This window comes from Rhinolophus sinicus, chromosome 3 (genome assembly GCF_057876585.1).
Source record: "Rhinolophus sinicus isolate RSI-liver-muscle chromosome 3, RSI-T2T, whole genome shotgun sequence".
Classification (NCBI taxonomy): domain Eukaryota; kingdom Metazoa; phylum Chordata; class Mammalia; order Chiroptera; family Rhinolophidae; genus Rhinolophus; species Rhinolophus sinicus.
In genome coordinates, this window is record NC_142503.1 from 30,519,106 (window position 1) to 30,534,935 (window position 15,830).

At 35.6% G+C, this 15,830-nt stretch overlaps 1 long non-coding RNA gene across 2 annotated transcripts; it reads left to right on the top strand.

Annotated features, from left to right (window-relative positions):
• Positions 1 to 209: 209 nt before the first annotated feature.
• On the top strand, positions 210 to 15,366 carry LOC141570713 (uncharacterized). 2 transcript variants are annotated; one of them, XR_012495156.2, is made up of 5 exons: positions 210 to 425; positions 10,560 to 10,657; positions 11,447 to 11,522; positions 13,244 to 13,322; positions 14,288 to 15,366. It is a non-coding gene; the product is annotated as an uncharacterized LOC141570713 (long non-coding RNA). The 2 variants fall into 2 exon arrangements; XR_012495155.2 differs by lacking the exon at positions 210 to 425 and adding an exon at positions 6,422 to 6,603.
• The last annotated feature ends 464 nt before the right edge of the window (positions 15,367 to 15,830 follow it).

The window sequence follows — 15,830 nt, forward strand, 5'->3', positions numbered from 1 at the left end:
GGATTCTGATATGTGGTGACTCAGTAAAAAGAAAGCAAGCCTCTGGGGACTGCCAAGCAGTTTAAGGGATCAGTACAAAGGACAAAAATAATATATATATATATATATATATATATATATATATATATATATATATATATATATATATATATATATATAAATCCAGTGCTACAGACTCTCCTTAGCATATGAGAGAAAGCCGTAGCATATGCAGGCTGAGAGGCCATGTTCATTCCTCCCTGTAGGGGTCATGGACAACTTCATGTACATCAGCTTTTGTATGATGCAGAAATAGGATGACTTCCTGCTCTTGAGATCAAGTGACAGACTTGGTCGCATGACCACCTTCATCCCACTGCCATCTTCTCACTACCTCCATCCAGTTCTTCCCAGGCAATCATAAGCTCTGCTTTTGCAAATAGAAGGTAAGTGTCTCAGACATCCATAGTAACAGAGGCAATGTTGAAAGGAACAGTCCACTAACAGACTGAAGATATCTTTGTATCTCTTGTATGTTGTTGTAGCAACTTATCCCACAGTTTGAGGAGAGCCTGATGGTCCTTCTAAAACTCACCTACATGTGGAGACTTTGTACTGATGTTAAAATTGAAGATACCATCAGAAGTAGAATTTTAATTTAAGAATAAAGACTTCCTTTAAGTTTTAATACTGTCTCTTAAATTTATATTATAGTAAATTTCAAACATAGTCAAAGGCATAGAAAAATGTGTGATATACGAGTATTTCCACGTATCCAGCATCAGCCAGCTTCAACAATTGTCAATTTATGGGCAATTGTGTTTCATTCATATTCGTCTTCATTCCCCTAACCAAGACTATTTGAATAAAATTCCAGACATCAAATAATATCATTCATATTTCATTATGAATCTTTACAAGAAAAAAATATTATTTTTATTAAACATAATCACAATACTTCTTTCTTGTGTAAAATTTTAACACTGACTCTTTAACATCCCAAAATATCCAGTCAGTATTCAAATTTATTCAGTTGCCCTTTAATGCTTTTTGAATCATGATTGAAATAAGGTTGATAGGTTCTAAGTAATTGACATGTCTTTTGAGGCTCTTAATGTATAGAGTTCTCTCTTTCTCTCTCTCACTCACAATTTATCTTTTTAAGACACTTGTATAGAGTTGTTGTATAGAGTTACCTATTGTCTGAATTTTGCTGATCGGATTGCCACACATCATTTATCATGTTTTTCTATCTCCTATGTTTCCTGTAAATTTGTACCCCTATAGCTATAAGGGCTTGTTCAGAAGACTGATTTATGTTCAATTTCCTGGCAAGGCTAATTCATAGATTGTTGTGTACTTTTATCACAAGCACATAATATCTGGCTATTCCTTTCTTTTTTGTGTGTGATTGTTAGCAGGCATTGATGACCATTTCTTTGATCCATTATTTCAATAGATATTGAAAATTCTGATATTTTAAATTTAGAATATCTTATTTTATTAACAGGCTGGAGTATTTAAAAGAAATAAACTTCCGCAACAACCACTGTTACACCAAGGGGTGGTCCTATGTGGGGGGAGAATCAGTAATTATTTTACCTTTATTTTCCTGTCATCAAATAATAAGTTGGTTCACTAACATCCTCTAAAATTGAGCAACAGGGATATTTTTTTTTTGAGAGGGGGTGATATGATTATGAGTTCATGGATTTAAAAGTATTTGCTATGTCTCATTCCATTGTAGTTAGTATTATTATTTCCTGTAGATCAAGTCATTCCGCCACTGGCCAGTGAACGCTTCTTCAGAATGTCTCTGAAGTCTTTTTGCTGTGCCTTCAACAGTCTTTGATCGTGTGCTTGCTTACTTTCCGTGTGACAGGATGTTTCAGGTTAACCTTGGATACCTCCTGCACCCTGAATCCAAGATTTTTCTTTTTTTTAATGAGAGCTTATTTTAAGAGAAAGTAGCCTCTTGTATGGGGCTTTAGTGCATGCCTGAAATCTGAATAAAAATGAAAATAAGATTAAGACATAAAAAGTTGTCTGGCCCTGATTCTGCTCATTGCTAAAATGAACCACTATAGCTTTTTGATTAAAAAAAAAAAAAAAAAAAAAAAAAAGCTTAGTTTTACAATTCTAAATGTACAACAGAAAATCTTGACTCTTTGTGCTGATATAAGGATTTTATTTTTTTAACTAGCACTAGCTCCCTCTGCAATCTTTGACAAATAAGATAACCACAGAGCAGAGAAGAACCAGAAAGAATCTTGTATGTGGTTTCATAACTTTGTTTTTTTAAAGTAGAATCTATTGTTTAAGTATATTTCATATAGAGTCCTGATTTATAAGTAAACAAAATTAAGGTTGCTTTGATTAAAGAAGGAAGCCCAAAGCCCCAGTGTCCTGAGGCAGCCCTGCTGTGCCTCTGAAATTCAGGGCTCCAGACATCATGACTTGAGTATCACTGATCTGGGGCAACTTTTGTATGTAGTAAGTTATAATAAGTTTAAGTTATTTGTCCTAGAGTAATGGAACTCTGGATTAATGGTACCTAGGACTATCTCTTAGACTTTTTTTATTGCTAGCCCAGTGATCGGGTCACCTTTACCTGGGTGTCTCAAAGGTGTCTTCTCTAACTTAGAAGTAAATATGCATATACGTCCTCACTTTAGGGCTTTTTGAAATGTTATAATCAATTTAAAAATGTGGGAAATATTGCAAAGATAAATATACCATATGTCAATATCTCTTTTGCAGCTTCTGTATGAGTGACAAAATATCGAACTGCCCCAGTCTTAAGGAGGAGTTAAGGTTGTTTACTGCATCACTGTTAAGAACTCATTTATTAACCAGATGATGATAGCCCAATTAATACAATTAAATTCCTGATTTTTAATAGGGATTTATGCCACATATTGTTTACAAAAACAGCTTACGATGGACTTTTTAATGTAAACTAAAACACTCTTGGTCTCTTGTAAAAATTCAACACAACACTTGGGACATTGCCTTATAAATCACGTAATGCATGATAACAGGCTTTGGTTAGGCAGTAAGTTAAAGAAGCTACTTGGCTCAAATCTCATCCCTTTCCATTGAGTTGTACATTTATCCAACATAGAGAGAAGATCAATGGAAAGAGAAGGTTATAAACAAAGGACTCATGTTTTATCTAAGGCTGTATCTCACAATATCACTCTTTGAATATAATTACAAAGTAATTCTCTCTAATAATTCTTTACTGTTCTCTCTCTTTCTTGTATGTGCTGCCACAAATTCTAAACACTCACATAGGCAGTTTTATTGAAATTAAAACAAATTATGGCAACTCACTTACTGAGAATGACAAATGTAAAGACAGGATTTATTTTAAAGCTACATTAAGTTTCCAAATATTACATTCACAAATATAAAGTATTGCTGAAGTTTTCCCTGGTAATGTTTATCTTATTTAAGTGTACATTGATATGTCAAAATTCCCTCCCAGTCATTCTGAGAGTTTAAAATAAATCCTAATGTGACCTAGGCACCGAATGCTTGTCCCACATAAAATTACAGGAACAAATTTTTACTGGACATCTTGGCAAAGCACTTTCTTGCCCCGAAATAGCTTTTCTGAGGATAGAATACAGTTACCTTCACAATAACTGTTACTTAATAAATTTTCCTCAGGGCATGGGTAAGAATTATGTGGCTTAGCAGAAGGTATGAATTTCATAGTGAAAAAAAACCTAAATTTATGAGGCCTAAGAGCTATTGTATCTACTATTTAAAACCAGTGATAGAAAGGAGACATCACAGTGTAGTTTGCTGTATAGTTAACTCTAAAATATCATGGCTATGATTGATTTTGTTTTAAGCCTATGATTTACCAAAACTATATTCTAGTACATTTATTTATCTATACACTAGATAACAGTTTATTCTATTTATTGAGGTAACATTGGTTAGTAAAATTATACAGGTTTCAAATGTACAATTCTATAATACATCATCTATATATTGCATTGTGTGTTCACTACCTAGAATCCTTTTACTCTATTTCTAATTTGTTTTATGTATTTATTTCAACCTATCAGTAAAGTCCAATGTGGACTCTTGAGTAGCATTAAGTAAAAAAGAAGTGATTCTGAACGAGAAAGTAGGATTAATTGAATGTCTTAATGTGCCAAAAACCTGCACTAGACAATTTATATTCTTAATCTTAGTTAATATTTGTAACAATTCTAAAGGGAAACTTATTCCCATTTCGCAGAAGACAACCAGCAAGTCTCAGAAAGATAAGTCACTTGTCCAATTTCATAAGACCAGGAATCAATCACAAATCTTTCTGACCATGTTCTTTCTATCACAGTGCTACCAGCCTCTGAGGAGAGGGGAAAGAAAGTGAAAAGGGGATCAAGGGAGAGCAAAATTAAACAAAGTTTCCTTTGCAATTTTACCTATGTCCAGCCTTTCCTGTTCTAATCATTTATTAACTCACTCAATGACGAATCACTGAGCACCTGCCATGTGCTATCTATATCTTGAATCTATAACCATTTCTAGGTCCTGGGAATTGAAGAATTAATAAAATTGGCAAAGTCCTGCTCTCATAAAGTTCATATTTTCTAGTGGATGGAAGCAGATAATAAACAAGTAAATAAGTAAAAAATATACCGGGAGTGCCAAAAAAATGTACATAAGTGGACACTTTGGTCAACGTCGCTCAAGCAGTAGTTTGATGTAATCAGAAGTGTCTGGACGCTGATGGTAACCACTCTGAGCACCTCTTGTAATTGCAGAAGTCAAATGTGACTGGCATTTATCTTTTGTTATCGGTATATATCGAGTATTACAATTTTAATACAGTTTTCCTTTCTTAAAATGTGGATACAATTTTTTGGCACCCTCTATATATGTTAGATGTTGATGAATAGATGATCCAGGGAGACTTCACTGATATAAAGTTAACTGAGAAAAATTAAGAAGATTTTTCAGAGAGAAGGTATAGACTAATAACTGCCAAAGTTCCTGCAGCAAAAGCATATTTGGTATGACTGAGAAACTGCTAAACAGAGTGAACAAGGGGGAAGAAAAGAATGGTAGTTGAGTTCAGCAAGGTGGTTATAATGTGGAGAAGTTGAAGCAATAGAAGAAAATCCTTGCTGAGTACAAAGTAAATAAGTAGACCTACTTCATTGTACTTTTTCCTATTCTGTTTTTATGGTTTTATTCTGTCCTCTCCATCTATCTTCTTGTCTCTCTCTTTCTCCCTCTATTTCTCCTTCCCTCCCTTTCTCCTTTCCTTCCTTCCTGTCTTCCTCATTTTTTCGTTCAGTTACTTCAAACCAATTTTCTCCATTTTCATACATTACTGAGGTTATGATTGTGAAGCACAAAGGGTTAGGATAGCATTCAGGTATAATGTTACTATTGGGAAAATATTCTGGGAGCTTCTCCTCAATGTTAGGAACACGAGTCGGGGCCTTTTCAGAAGCTTCCATTCATCATTTCTATTCTTTGTTTCCTCTTCTTCTTCTTCTTCTTCTTCTTCTTCTTCTTCTTCTTCTTCTTCTTCTTCTTCTTCTTCTTCTTCCTCTTCCTCTTCCTCTTCCTCTTCCTCTTCCTCTTCCTCTTCTTCTTCTTCTTCTTCTTCTTCTTCCTCTTTCTCTTCCTCCTCCTCCTCCACCTCTTTTTCTTCTTCTTTTTTCACTCAGTCAATGCTCTTTCTTTGTTAAATAGATTGTAAAAATTTCAAAGACAAAGATCTTTCTAACCTGTTGTCATATATACCACCTCATTTGTGTAGAATACCAAGTTGCCCAAATTATAAAGCTAACTAAGTGGAAGCTATGTCCAGAAAGAAACAAAAGGGACACAAATCCAGTTCTTCTGAATCTTTTTTACTTGTCTTACTCCTAATTATTAATGATGAACATCAATGTATTCTATTATTAGTAAGAAAAATTTAACTAAAGGGTATTTTTCCAATATACATTTTCATAATTTTTAATTCTTACATCCTTTTTGGAAACTGTTAATTTGCTATGCTATATTGGTACACTTATACTGCTCCCTAAATTTATAAATGTAAAAAAAGTAAACACAGCTAAAAATAATGGGTCTCATGGAAACACCTAAAAGTGGAATCTTTCAATTTTTTTTCTTTTCTTTTCTTTTTTAAATATGAGATGCAGAATAGAACTCTCATTTGGGCTCATTTAATCACCCAAGGTCAGAAACAATGATGGTTTCCTTCCAAGCTGTCCACCCCTAGCCTTTTAGCCCTTTGGGTATCCAGTAGGTCAGGGTTTGTAACTCCTAATGACTAATGCATTCGTATTCAAGCTGTTGCAGATGGGATGGGAATAGCACAAACCACGCCTCTCTAATTACATGTATTAGCCCTCAGGCATTAGGATGCATTCTAACATTTGAGGATGGGGGGAGCCAGCTGAATAATCACATGGAAAATACAAATCTGCAGGAGCTGCCGTAGTTGTCCCAGATTCTAGCTGCCAGACGGTTTTTGCACTATTCTGATATAGTATTGACAGCCTGCCTGCCTCCTGTGGATGTCAAAGCCAAGGTCAAGGCCAAGGGAAGTGAACAAACTGTCAACCTAGCATAAGAAAACAGGTAAGCACATTATTAAGACCATAAGGAAGTCTCCATAATTGGCAGAAATATTGGGCGGAAGCTCTAGGTCATGGCATGAGTGGTAATCTATGAGATCACTGCCTCCTTAATGCTCCCACAGGAAAGCAGAAAAATCACTACTTGACGAAAGGTCAGCATTTTATGGACTGGCTTCCTCTCATCTATACCTTTCAAATACCTTTCTTTTTTTAGACTTTATAACCTCTTTTTTTTTTTTAAGATCAGCTCTTTATTGGATGTACCTGAAAAACAATGAATCTAATATCAGAGTTACCTGGTTAAAAATTATGGATGAAGCAATTCTGAAACCATTTTAGATATGTTATAGGATTGAGCAAATGTGTTAATGTTGGGAGCCGGAATTTTCACGGTGGAAGAAAAGACACACCAGCTATGAAATGGAGAAAGGCAAGAAAAAAACCTCTGGAGATGGGTTAGAAGTGTAGGATTTTGTGCAAGCATCTGATTTCTAAAATATGTATATGTATAATGCATGTGCTTATGTACATGGATATGTCTGTATGTCAGTACATGCATATACTCGTATGAGTATGTAGGTATATATGTAAGTGTGTGTGTGTGTGTGTGTGTGTGTGTGTGTGTATTTTTTTCCTAGCTCTGGCTGCTGAAAGGGCCTAGAAGATACCACAATAAAAATTAGCATACAGTGACCAGAAATTATATCTTTAATATTATTTCCCACTAAAATAATCCTTGGTTCCTTGGAGGCTCCAGGCTGGAGCAGGGTGGTAGAAAATGGACCTGGAACATCTTGTTATACCAGAAAGTAAGGACATATTAAAAAAAAAAAAATTATGTAGGCCTGTCACAAGTATATAATAGCCACCTTAAATCGTCTCCTGCTGGCAAAATATGGGTCACTTTGAGCATCAAAATAATTAAGGACAAAAATAAATTATAAATTTTAAAAAGGATAGAAAAGCAGACAGATATTTCACTGGGAGGATGGGCAGAAAAAGCTCCTGCTTCTAGTAAAATACCACAGAGTATGGATTAGTAAGCCATTATTTTGCCATCATCATAGTAAAGATTGGTACAGGTAAGAATCATCAATGGATGCTAAATTCAGAGGGAAAAATTTTTTAAATAGTTTGATTTGGAATTTCTATTTTAAAAAGAAACTAAAATTTTCAAATTATTTTGTATTTAACAAAATAAGTTATTAGAAAAATGAACTTAATATTCAAATAATGAATGAATCAAATATTTACTTGTCTTTGTTTATCGAAGGATAATTTTTCTGACAAAGTTTTCTCTATAACACATTTACAGCCTTAACATCACATTTGACTTTCATGGCTAAATTAACTCTCAAAAATCATATTTTTGTGCACAATAAAGATTCATCAGCATTTTCAACAGATATTTTAATTCTTTGATGGTCAAAATGTTCTCTTCTGAAACACTTACTGTTCTCTCATACAACTTTGTCCAAATATTTACCTGATCTAAACACACACACACACACACACACACACACACACACACACACACACGCACACAGTTTCTTTTCTTTGTTTACTCTAAGAATTAGTGATTTCTTTTGCATATGTGTCTATTCTAACTCCATTATACCTTAACAGGGTAATAGCTTGGCACTGGATTCAGCAGCTGTCCAGCATCACATTATTGGTTTCATGCAATCTTGACATTGCCAATTTTACTTTTTCATCACGTTGCTCTGTACCGCATTGTACTGTTGCAGGCATTCGATTTTTCACAAAACACCAACTATATGAACACTAGGTATAAGGGAAATTTGAATTCAGATTTTTAATTTTATAAGTGGTCCATTCACTAATGAACTATGTTATATTATGATTATTTTGCTTCTCAATTTACCTTGTAACCATGGGGACAAAGTAAAGGAATATTGGGAAACTAGAACCACCTGTATGTGGCTCCTGGCACACATTACTATGCCTAGCTATTCTCCTAAAGATTTTGATTCTCTTCCAGGGATCCTTGATCCAACAATACAGCCTACCTCATGTAAGGTTCTGCTGCACTAGATCAGAACAGAACCTGGATGAAGACCAGTAACCCACTTAATTTACATATAGACATTTAGTTGAAATGGCTGTATTAACCGAGGGAAGCCTTGTTGTACTTCCAGTCTCATGCAAAGGGACAGAATAAAGTCCTTCAAAAATAAACAGTGACATCAAATTATCAACTTAAATATCATTATATTTTGTCTTCTAAAGAAAAAGCTGTGGGAAGATACATTTGTCTGTTAGGATTCGTTTATTAATTCAGTCAAGGAATAAATAGTAAATGTTTTCCATCGACCAGTTTGTTGTGTCCTACAAGTCAAAGGTGGTAAAGAGAATGGGGGAAAAGTATTGTTTCCCTGATGTCTTACTTTTATAAGATTCTAAGGAATTCTAACACTCCTGAACAGACATTTGATTTCAATGAAAATAAGGTTTAAATAAATACTTTCTAATGAAAAACAAGCAAACAAACAAACAAAAAACAAGTTGGATTGTTTTAACATGCCTCTAACAAGTCCTTTGTTTAACTGAAATCAATGTTTTATTCAACAACGGTTAACAGTTAAGAAGACAGCCAACTGTTGAACTGTCTTCTGGAGGAAAACACTGACCTAACAGTACTCCAGTGTGAACTGAGGAGAAACAAATTGCACAGACCCAGGATAAGCTGAATATGCATGTGGTCATGAAATGAAACTTTAATTTATACCCCTCAGTCCTACAATTATCACATAAGGAGCCATTTATACAAAACCTCACACACAGTTTAATGTATTACATTCTCTAAGTAGCTAGACTATAATGGCCCAAAAATCAACTCCCACGTGTCACATGAAGAGTTTAGTGGTTTCAAAACAAGCAAGTAAAATTACATCGTACAAAGTGTACCACAGCCACTAGAAAATGTTTTGATTCTGAGTTTGAGCCCTTTTTATCAGAACAAAAAACTTAATTGTTTTATCTGTTGTTATAATCTTCAGAACTGTGTAAAATCTATAAATTAAAAACTATGCTTGTAATGCCAGTGCTTCTTTTGCAATTTTCAGTGGATTGTTTCTCAGTATTTGTAATAGTATTTGTATTATGTAACTGACCATAGTCACTCAGTTATTTCTAAAAAGTGTCTACATAATTTCATGAAATTTTCAGTTGGACTCTTTGGGTATGACCTACTTAATATTATTAATCATTAATTTGTTAACAGTTATGTGCACTGCATTATTATAGGACTAGAGGATACTAAAATGAAAGGAATACATTGGTGTCTGCCTCGGAAGGTCACGGTCTACTGTGGAGACTGACTAAATCAGAATAGGACAGTTTTTGTCGTTGTTTTGTTTTTTTCTTTTAATTGGGGAGTATTGGGGAACACTGTGTTTTTTCAGGACCCATCAGCTCCATGTCAAGTCGCTGTTTTCAATCTAGTTGTGGGGGGAGCAGCTCAGCTCCAGGTAAATTCGTTGTTTTCAATCTAGCGGCTCAGCTCCAAGCTCAAGCCATTGTTTCTCACTGGCTCATGTGGGAATCGAACCAGAGACCTTGGTGTTATGATCACTGCGCTCCAACCACTGAGCCAACCGGCTGCCCCAGAATAAGGCAGTTTGTTGATTGTGAACAAAGCAGAGTGTTCCTTGCAGAAATGCAATCAAAAATGGAAAAATCATACAATTACATCCACAGAAAATGTATTTGTAAAACGACAATACCGAGATTCCCTGAGCTTGATTTCTCTATTTATGGGCCAGAGCTGGGTGATCCCTGCAGTGTCAGATATATTTTTTTATGAGCTTAGTGCCAGTTTTGAAGCTTCCCTCACATTAGAGTTGAGGGGCAATGCCAGGCAGAATCGGGCGGTTATTAGCACAGTATGTCAAGTGTTCCTCCTCTTCCTTCTTTTGTCTTTTTCCCTTTTGACAGGCAAGAACTTAGGATGAATTGGAAGCTATGAAGCCAACTGCTGCAATGAGTCTCTCACCAGCAACCTCCCTGGCAAACGTCCCTGCTCTGGTAGAGAGGTACTTTGTGAGATATCTGTCCGCCTCCCCTGCTGGGCAGGGAGCTTGATGTCTGCAGCCTGGGATTTCTCTTTGAGCCGAAGGTTTACTTGACTCTCCACTGATTCAAGAAGAGTCCAAAATAATAACAGCTTATAGATAGAGATAGAAATAGAGATAGAGATTGAGATCGAGATCTAGATCAAGATAGAGATACATGTATAGCACTTACAACTGCAGACCCTGTATTAACTGCTTTACAAAACATAGACCTACAGAACAAATGAGGCCTCACCCACTCTCAACTCCTGCCTGAGAAATGCCCTAAGACTAGTCAACTCCCATTTAGAAAACAACTTGGCTAATCTAATCTCTACCCTGTTTATGGGATCCATAATTGATATGATGTTATTTAATAATACATTGCTTGGACTTATATTAAAATAAATTTGATTTCTCTAACATCAACTGTCATCAGCTAAAGACAGAGATTTAGCCAGAACCAAAATATCTGCCCTGTAAAATGCAGTGTCTCATCTGAAAAAGAAAGTGTCATGTGATTGAAAAACTCTGAATTTGAAATCCAAAGATTTACAGTTCCAATGCCAGTCCCCTATTTTACTAACTCATGATAGCAGTCAAGTCATAACCTTATCTATAATATACTTAAGAATCTGAGATGGCTATCTTCCTTTCAGGAATTTTATGACAGTGCATATAAAAATGGTTTTTGGATTTTATGCACACATTAATTGTATTTGGGGTTATGCTATACTAATTCATATATGCATCGTAGTATATTCTTTTTAGGATCAAGAACTGTTCTCCCCATCCTCGAATCTCCCTATAGCAGCCTGCAGTATGCCTTCTCCTGCATGGGAACTTGGTAAATATGTTGACATTTTTGTCACTTAGATTCAACCTTTCAAAAAATCCAAAGTTAGTGTATATCAACACACCATCTTAAGTGAAATTTTTATATATGTAACACAGTAAGAAATAGGGTTAGAGCTTTTAAATATTATTATTATTATAACTATTATTATTTTCAAGGTGGTTGTCTAACCCAGATCCATCCATTCTCTCAATCTTGGCACATACAATGGTCCGGTATATATTCTAAAAATAAAGGAAGTCTAATTACCTTAAATGAGAATTCAATTAATAATAACTGTTCTATGGTCTAATAATATATTTTACCAAGTAAGCAACTATTATCTATTTATGGTTAAGCTTCAATTCACTAAAGGAAAGAGTCTTTTTGATATATAGTAGAACACAGTTACACATTATTCAATAAAAAGTTTTTAGATGCAAATTGCCAGCATTTTCTGTAAAACATCTTGAGGGCACATCATGCACGATATCCAATGTTTCTGAATTATTTTAGATTTCCCATGAAGTGATCTCTAAGCATTAAAACTGACCTCTACATATGTTCTAGTGATAGTGATAGAGGGTTTTTTTGTTTGTTTGTTTAAGACATTGTCAGAAAAGAAGTATCGTTATGGAAATGTGAAATAGTGTGTCCGAGGATGGAGGGAGTCAGTGAATCCCTGAGAACTGAGTGATTCTTCACGTGATTGACATGACTTGCCTTAACTCTTCCCGTGCTCAGACCTGGGCAAGAGGGACCTTCACTCTGGACCCCAAGACTCAGAGGATCCCACATATTACAAATACTGACCACAAGAATGCTCTGTTTTGTTTTCAGAAACCAAAGACAAATCTTGGAGTGTTTGCTAATAATTTGGGCTATGATGAGAATCACAAGAGATCAATACTTAAGCTAAACTGAGCCAGCCACTCAGGCTAGAAGGGAGGCAGGGAGGGAGGGAAGTGTGGTGCGATGAGAAAATTATAGCCTTTGTCTGGGAAAAAACAGAGAAAGAGTGACTGCTTTTGTTCAAGTTTCACTATCTAAAATCTTTAGAGGTGGGTGGCACAGTTTTGGAACTGCCTAGAAATTCTGAGTCAGAAAAGTGATATGTTGTGGGGAAGAAAGCTGCTCTTTCTGGCTCTTTGGGGAGTTTGACTCAGTCAGTCTCCGTCACCATGTCTATCACCGCCAAGGCCTTGCCTCCACCCTGCCTTGTCACATCCGGTGCCCAGCACCATCTAAGGTTCTGGTCAGCACAGCTGGCTGGGGAAAATCACTGCCCTTTTGCACTCCAGATCCCAAAGGTCTAAACCCTAGGAACAGTTTGCATGAGGGTGAAGGAACTGACAGGAACTAGTCTGGGCCATGAAAATACTTTGATTTATAACTTTCACACACTTAGAAATGTTTGTAGGCCTCTTGCCCTGGACTCTGTAAATGTTGGGAGAAGGCCTGTAGCTTTTCCTATCATCTCACTGACCCCCCTCCTCTCAGTCTGAAAAGAAACCTGTTTCAAAGTGTCATTCATTTCAGAGAGAACAGTAATATTGCTAAAATGTTGGGAAAGAACATCAATCCACTGAGAAGATTCCAAAAAAATGTGATTGTTGAGTATGCTAAAACAATGCCACTAAACCAAACTAAATCCGACAAATGTACGTTCATTATGAACATGGGTATTTATAGGTTCCTAGAAATCAATATGTTTAACTCTTTCCTATTTTTAGGTGCGAAATTTGAAGTCAAGAGGACTGAGTGAATTTCCCGTGTTCATTTGTTTGATTCAACATCTCTATAATGTACCAGGTAAGATGTGCTAAGAGGATTATTAAAGCAAAATAAGAGGATACAAAGTGAGTGCGGATCTCATTTCGGTTACAATGGTCATTTGAAGTGGTGGTACCGCTTGAAAGGTGATAGAAATAAAGGAGAAGAAGGGAGCCATCTGAGTGCATAGGAAAGAAGATGGAACACGGAGAGAACAGGAGAGCAAATCCCTGAGCTAGAAGGGAGTGTGATCGCTGTATCGAGACAGTGAGCAAAGTTAAAAGAACAGTAAGACAGGGGATTCTGAAGGTACCTAGGGCCAGATGCCACGTTCCGTGCACATGACTAGGATTTTAGATTTTCTACTGAGTGAGATGGGCAGAAATGGAGCGCTGAGACCTGGAGAATGATAGGCTCTGATTTATGAGGACGAAGGATTCCCATGGCTGATGTGTGGCGGAGACTAGAGGAGTCAAGAGAGAAGCAGTAAGAACAATTAGAACACGGCGCATCGAGGGCAACCTAGTCGCCCAACGTCCTTTGTGCACACGTTACTTCCTCCTGGGACAGCTGACGTTCTTTGAAAATCATAACCCTTTCGTATTTTTAAATGTGTTTTATCTGTTCATTATTTCCCTTATAGGATAGGATATTATTTCTTTTGCCCCTTTTTTCCTTCTCTTTTTTCCTAGTTGGGGAAAGCAAGATGGTGTAAAAATACAGTGTTTTTTGTTGCTATCGATACTGTATAAAATGCAGCAAAATTAACATATTAAGTTGAACATGTCCATGATAGTTTTTTATTCTCCGGAGTAGCCTTTGATAATATACCTTTCTGTTAAACAAATTGAAAATGCAATATAGGTCCATTTATACTTAATTATACTTTATATACTACTTTGTGTATGTCCATTCCAATATAGAGCATTATAAAATATTATAAAGGATTCATAAAAGCTGACTATAAATAGAATTGTTGAAATTATGGTCATGTACTCTGATAGGTCACTCTGTGCAGCTCTGGAGGGGATGGCAATCCAACTTCAGACACACCACCAAAGCTGTAGAGGCTTCATTCAAAATTACATGGAAGTTAACACTGACCTCCATTGAAACTGCAAGGACCTAGTGCAGCCTTTCCTGGAAGCACTAACTATGTGCAGGATTTTTGAGAGTTTGAGGCCATCTCCAGACAGAGATTAGCAGAAACACAAGGGCATTGGAAAGGTTGAGCAGGTGAGACTGGATGAGAAGAAGGAGGAAGATGGAAGGATTCTGAGGCCCATTCAGGATAGCTCTGCGTGAGTTGAAAAGTGTCTTGAAGAGAAAAGTACAGAAATATTCTGCTCTACTTTCCAGGTTCTATACATTTCTGAATAGCTAATCAAGATGTTGCTTTCTTCCTGTATTAATATCATAATTATATGCCTTTCTATATATGGAGGACATTAGTTGGGTGTTTTATTTCCCTAATTCTATCTCCATACATCTCTATATATTCATGTCTATATATCCATCTCCATGTCTATATTGTATGTCTCTATATGTACATGTATGTGAACACGTCTATCATCTATCTACCTATCTAGCTGGTTAGCTAGCTAGCTATCTCCCTATACATATTTGTGGAATCCTTATTGGAGTATTTCACTTATCATATAGTTGTATCAAGATTTGTGCAGCATACTCTGAGAATGACTTCCTGAGAATGGGGTGAAAGCATATTCAACTGCTCGGTTCAGAACATTTACTGGTACTGTCATTTCTTCTGCATTCATTTTCCACTATTGACTTGAAAACGAATAGGGGTGTATAATAATAGATGTTTAATTTGAAGAGTGCCCCAAATGTACATGAAAAAAAAAATTAGAGAATTTCATAATGTCTTCAATAAGCAAAATGATTGTGCTTATCATTCTCTTGCAAATTTTTAAGATTTGGCTCAATCTCTATATATCTCATAAAGAATAGATATTGTGGTTTTACATGAGTGTAGTATCATTTGTTATAACATTGTAATACTGTTATGTTGCCTATTATAGAATTTTGATAATGGTAATATATTGTACATAACATTCTGCAACTTGTTTTTTTGTTGTTGCTTTTTTTGTTGTTGTTTTTTATTTGAAAAGAAAATACACTAATAGAATATTTTTACAACCCACATCTTTCTCTTATTTCACTAAAATGCTTTCTTTACTGTTTTTCTCCTCACCTTTAAATCTATTATTAAATACTGGGCTTCCTGCCATTATTATCTAAATTTCTAACATTTTCCATTGTTTTCTGTTTCTATAGAAATAGATAGCTTTGCTTTGTATTTTAAATTTCTTCCTCTAAGTCTTTTAGTAATGCTATTAATGTCTGGGAGGGGGGATTACTAATTTTTGGATACAACTTTTTCTTGCACTCATAATTCTCTTTCAAAGCAGCCATTCTTGTTTAATAGATTTACTCTTTAGTTAAACCAATCTGAGTATGGAAATTACAGTTTTATTATTTATTCTGATGGTCAAATTGATATCTGCTCCCTTTAATATTAGTTGT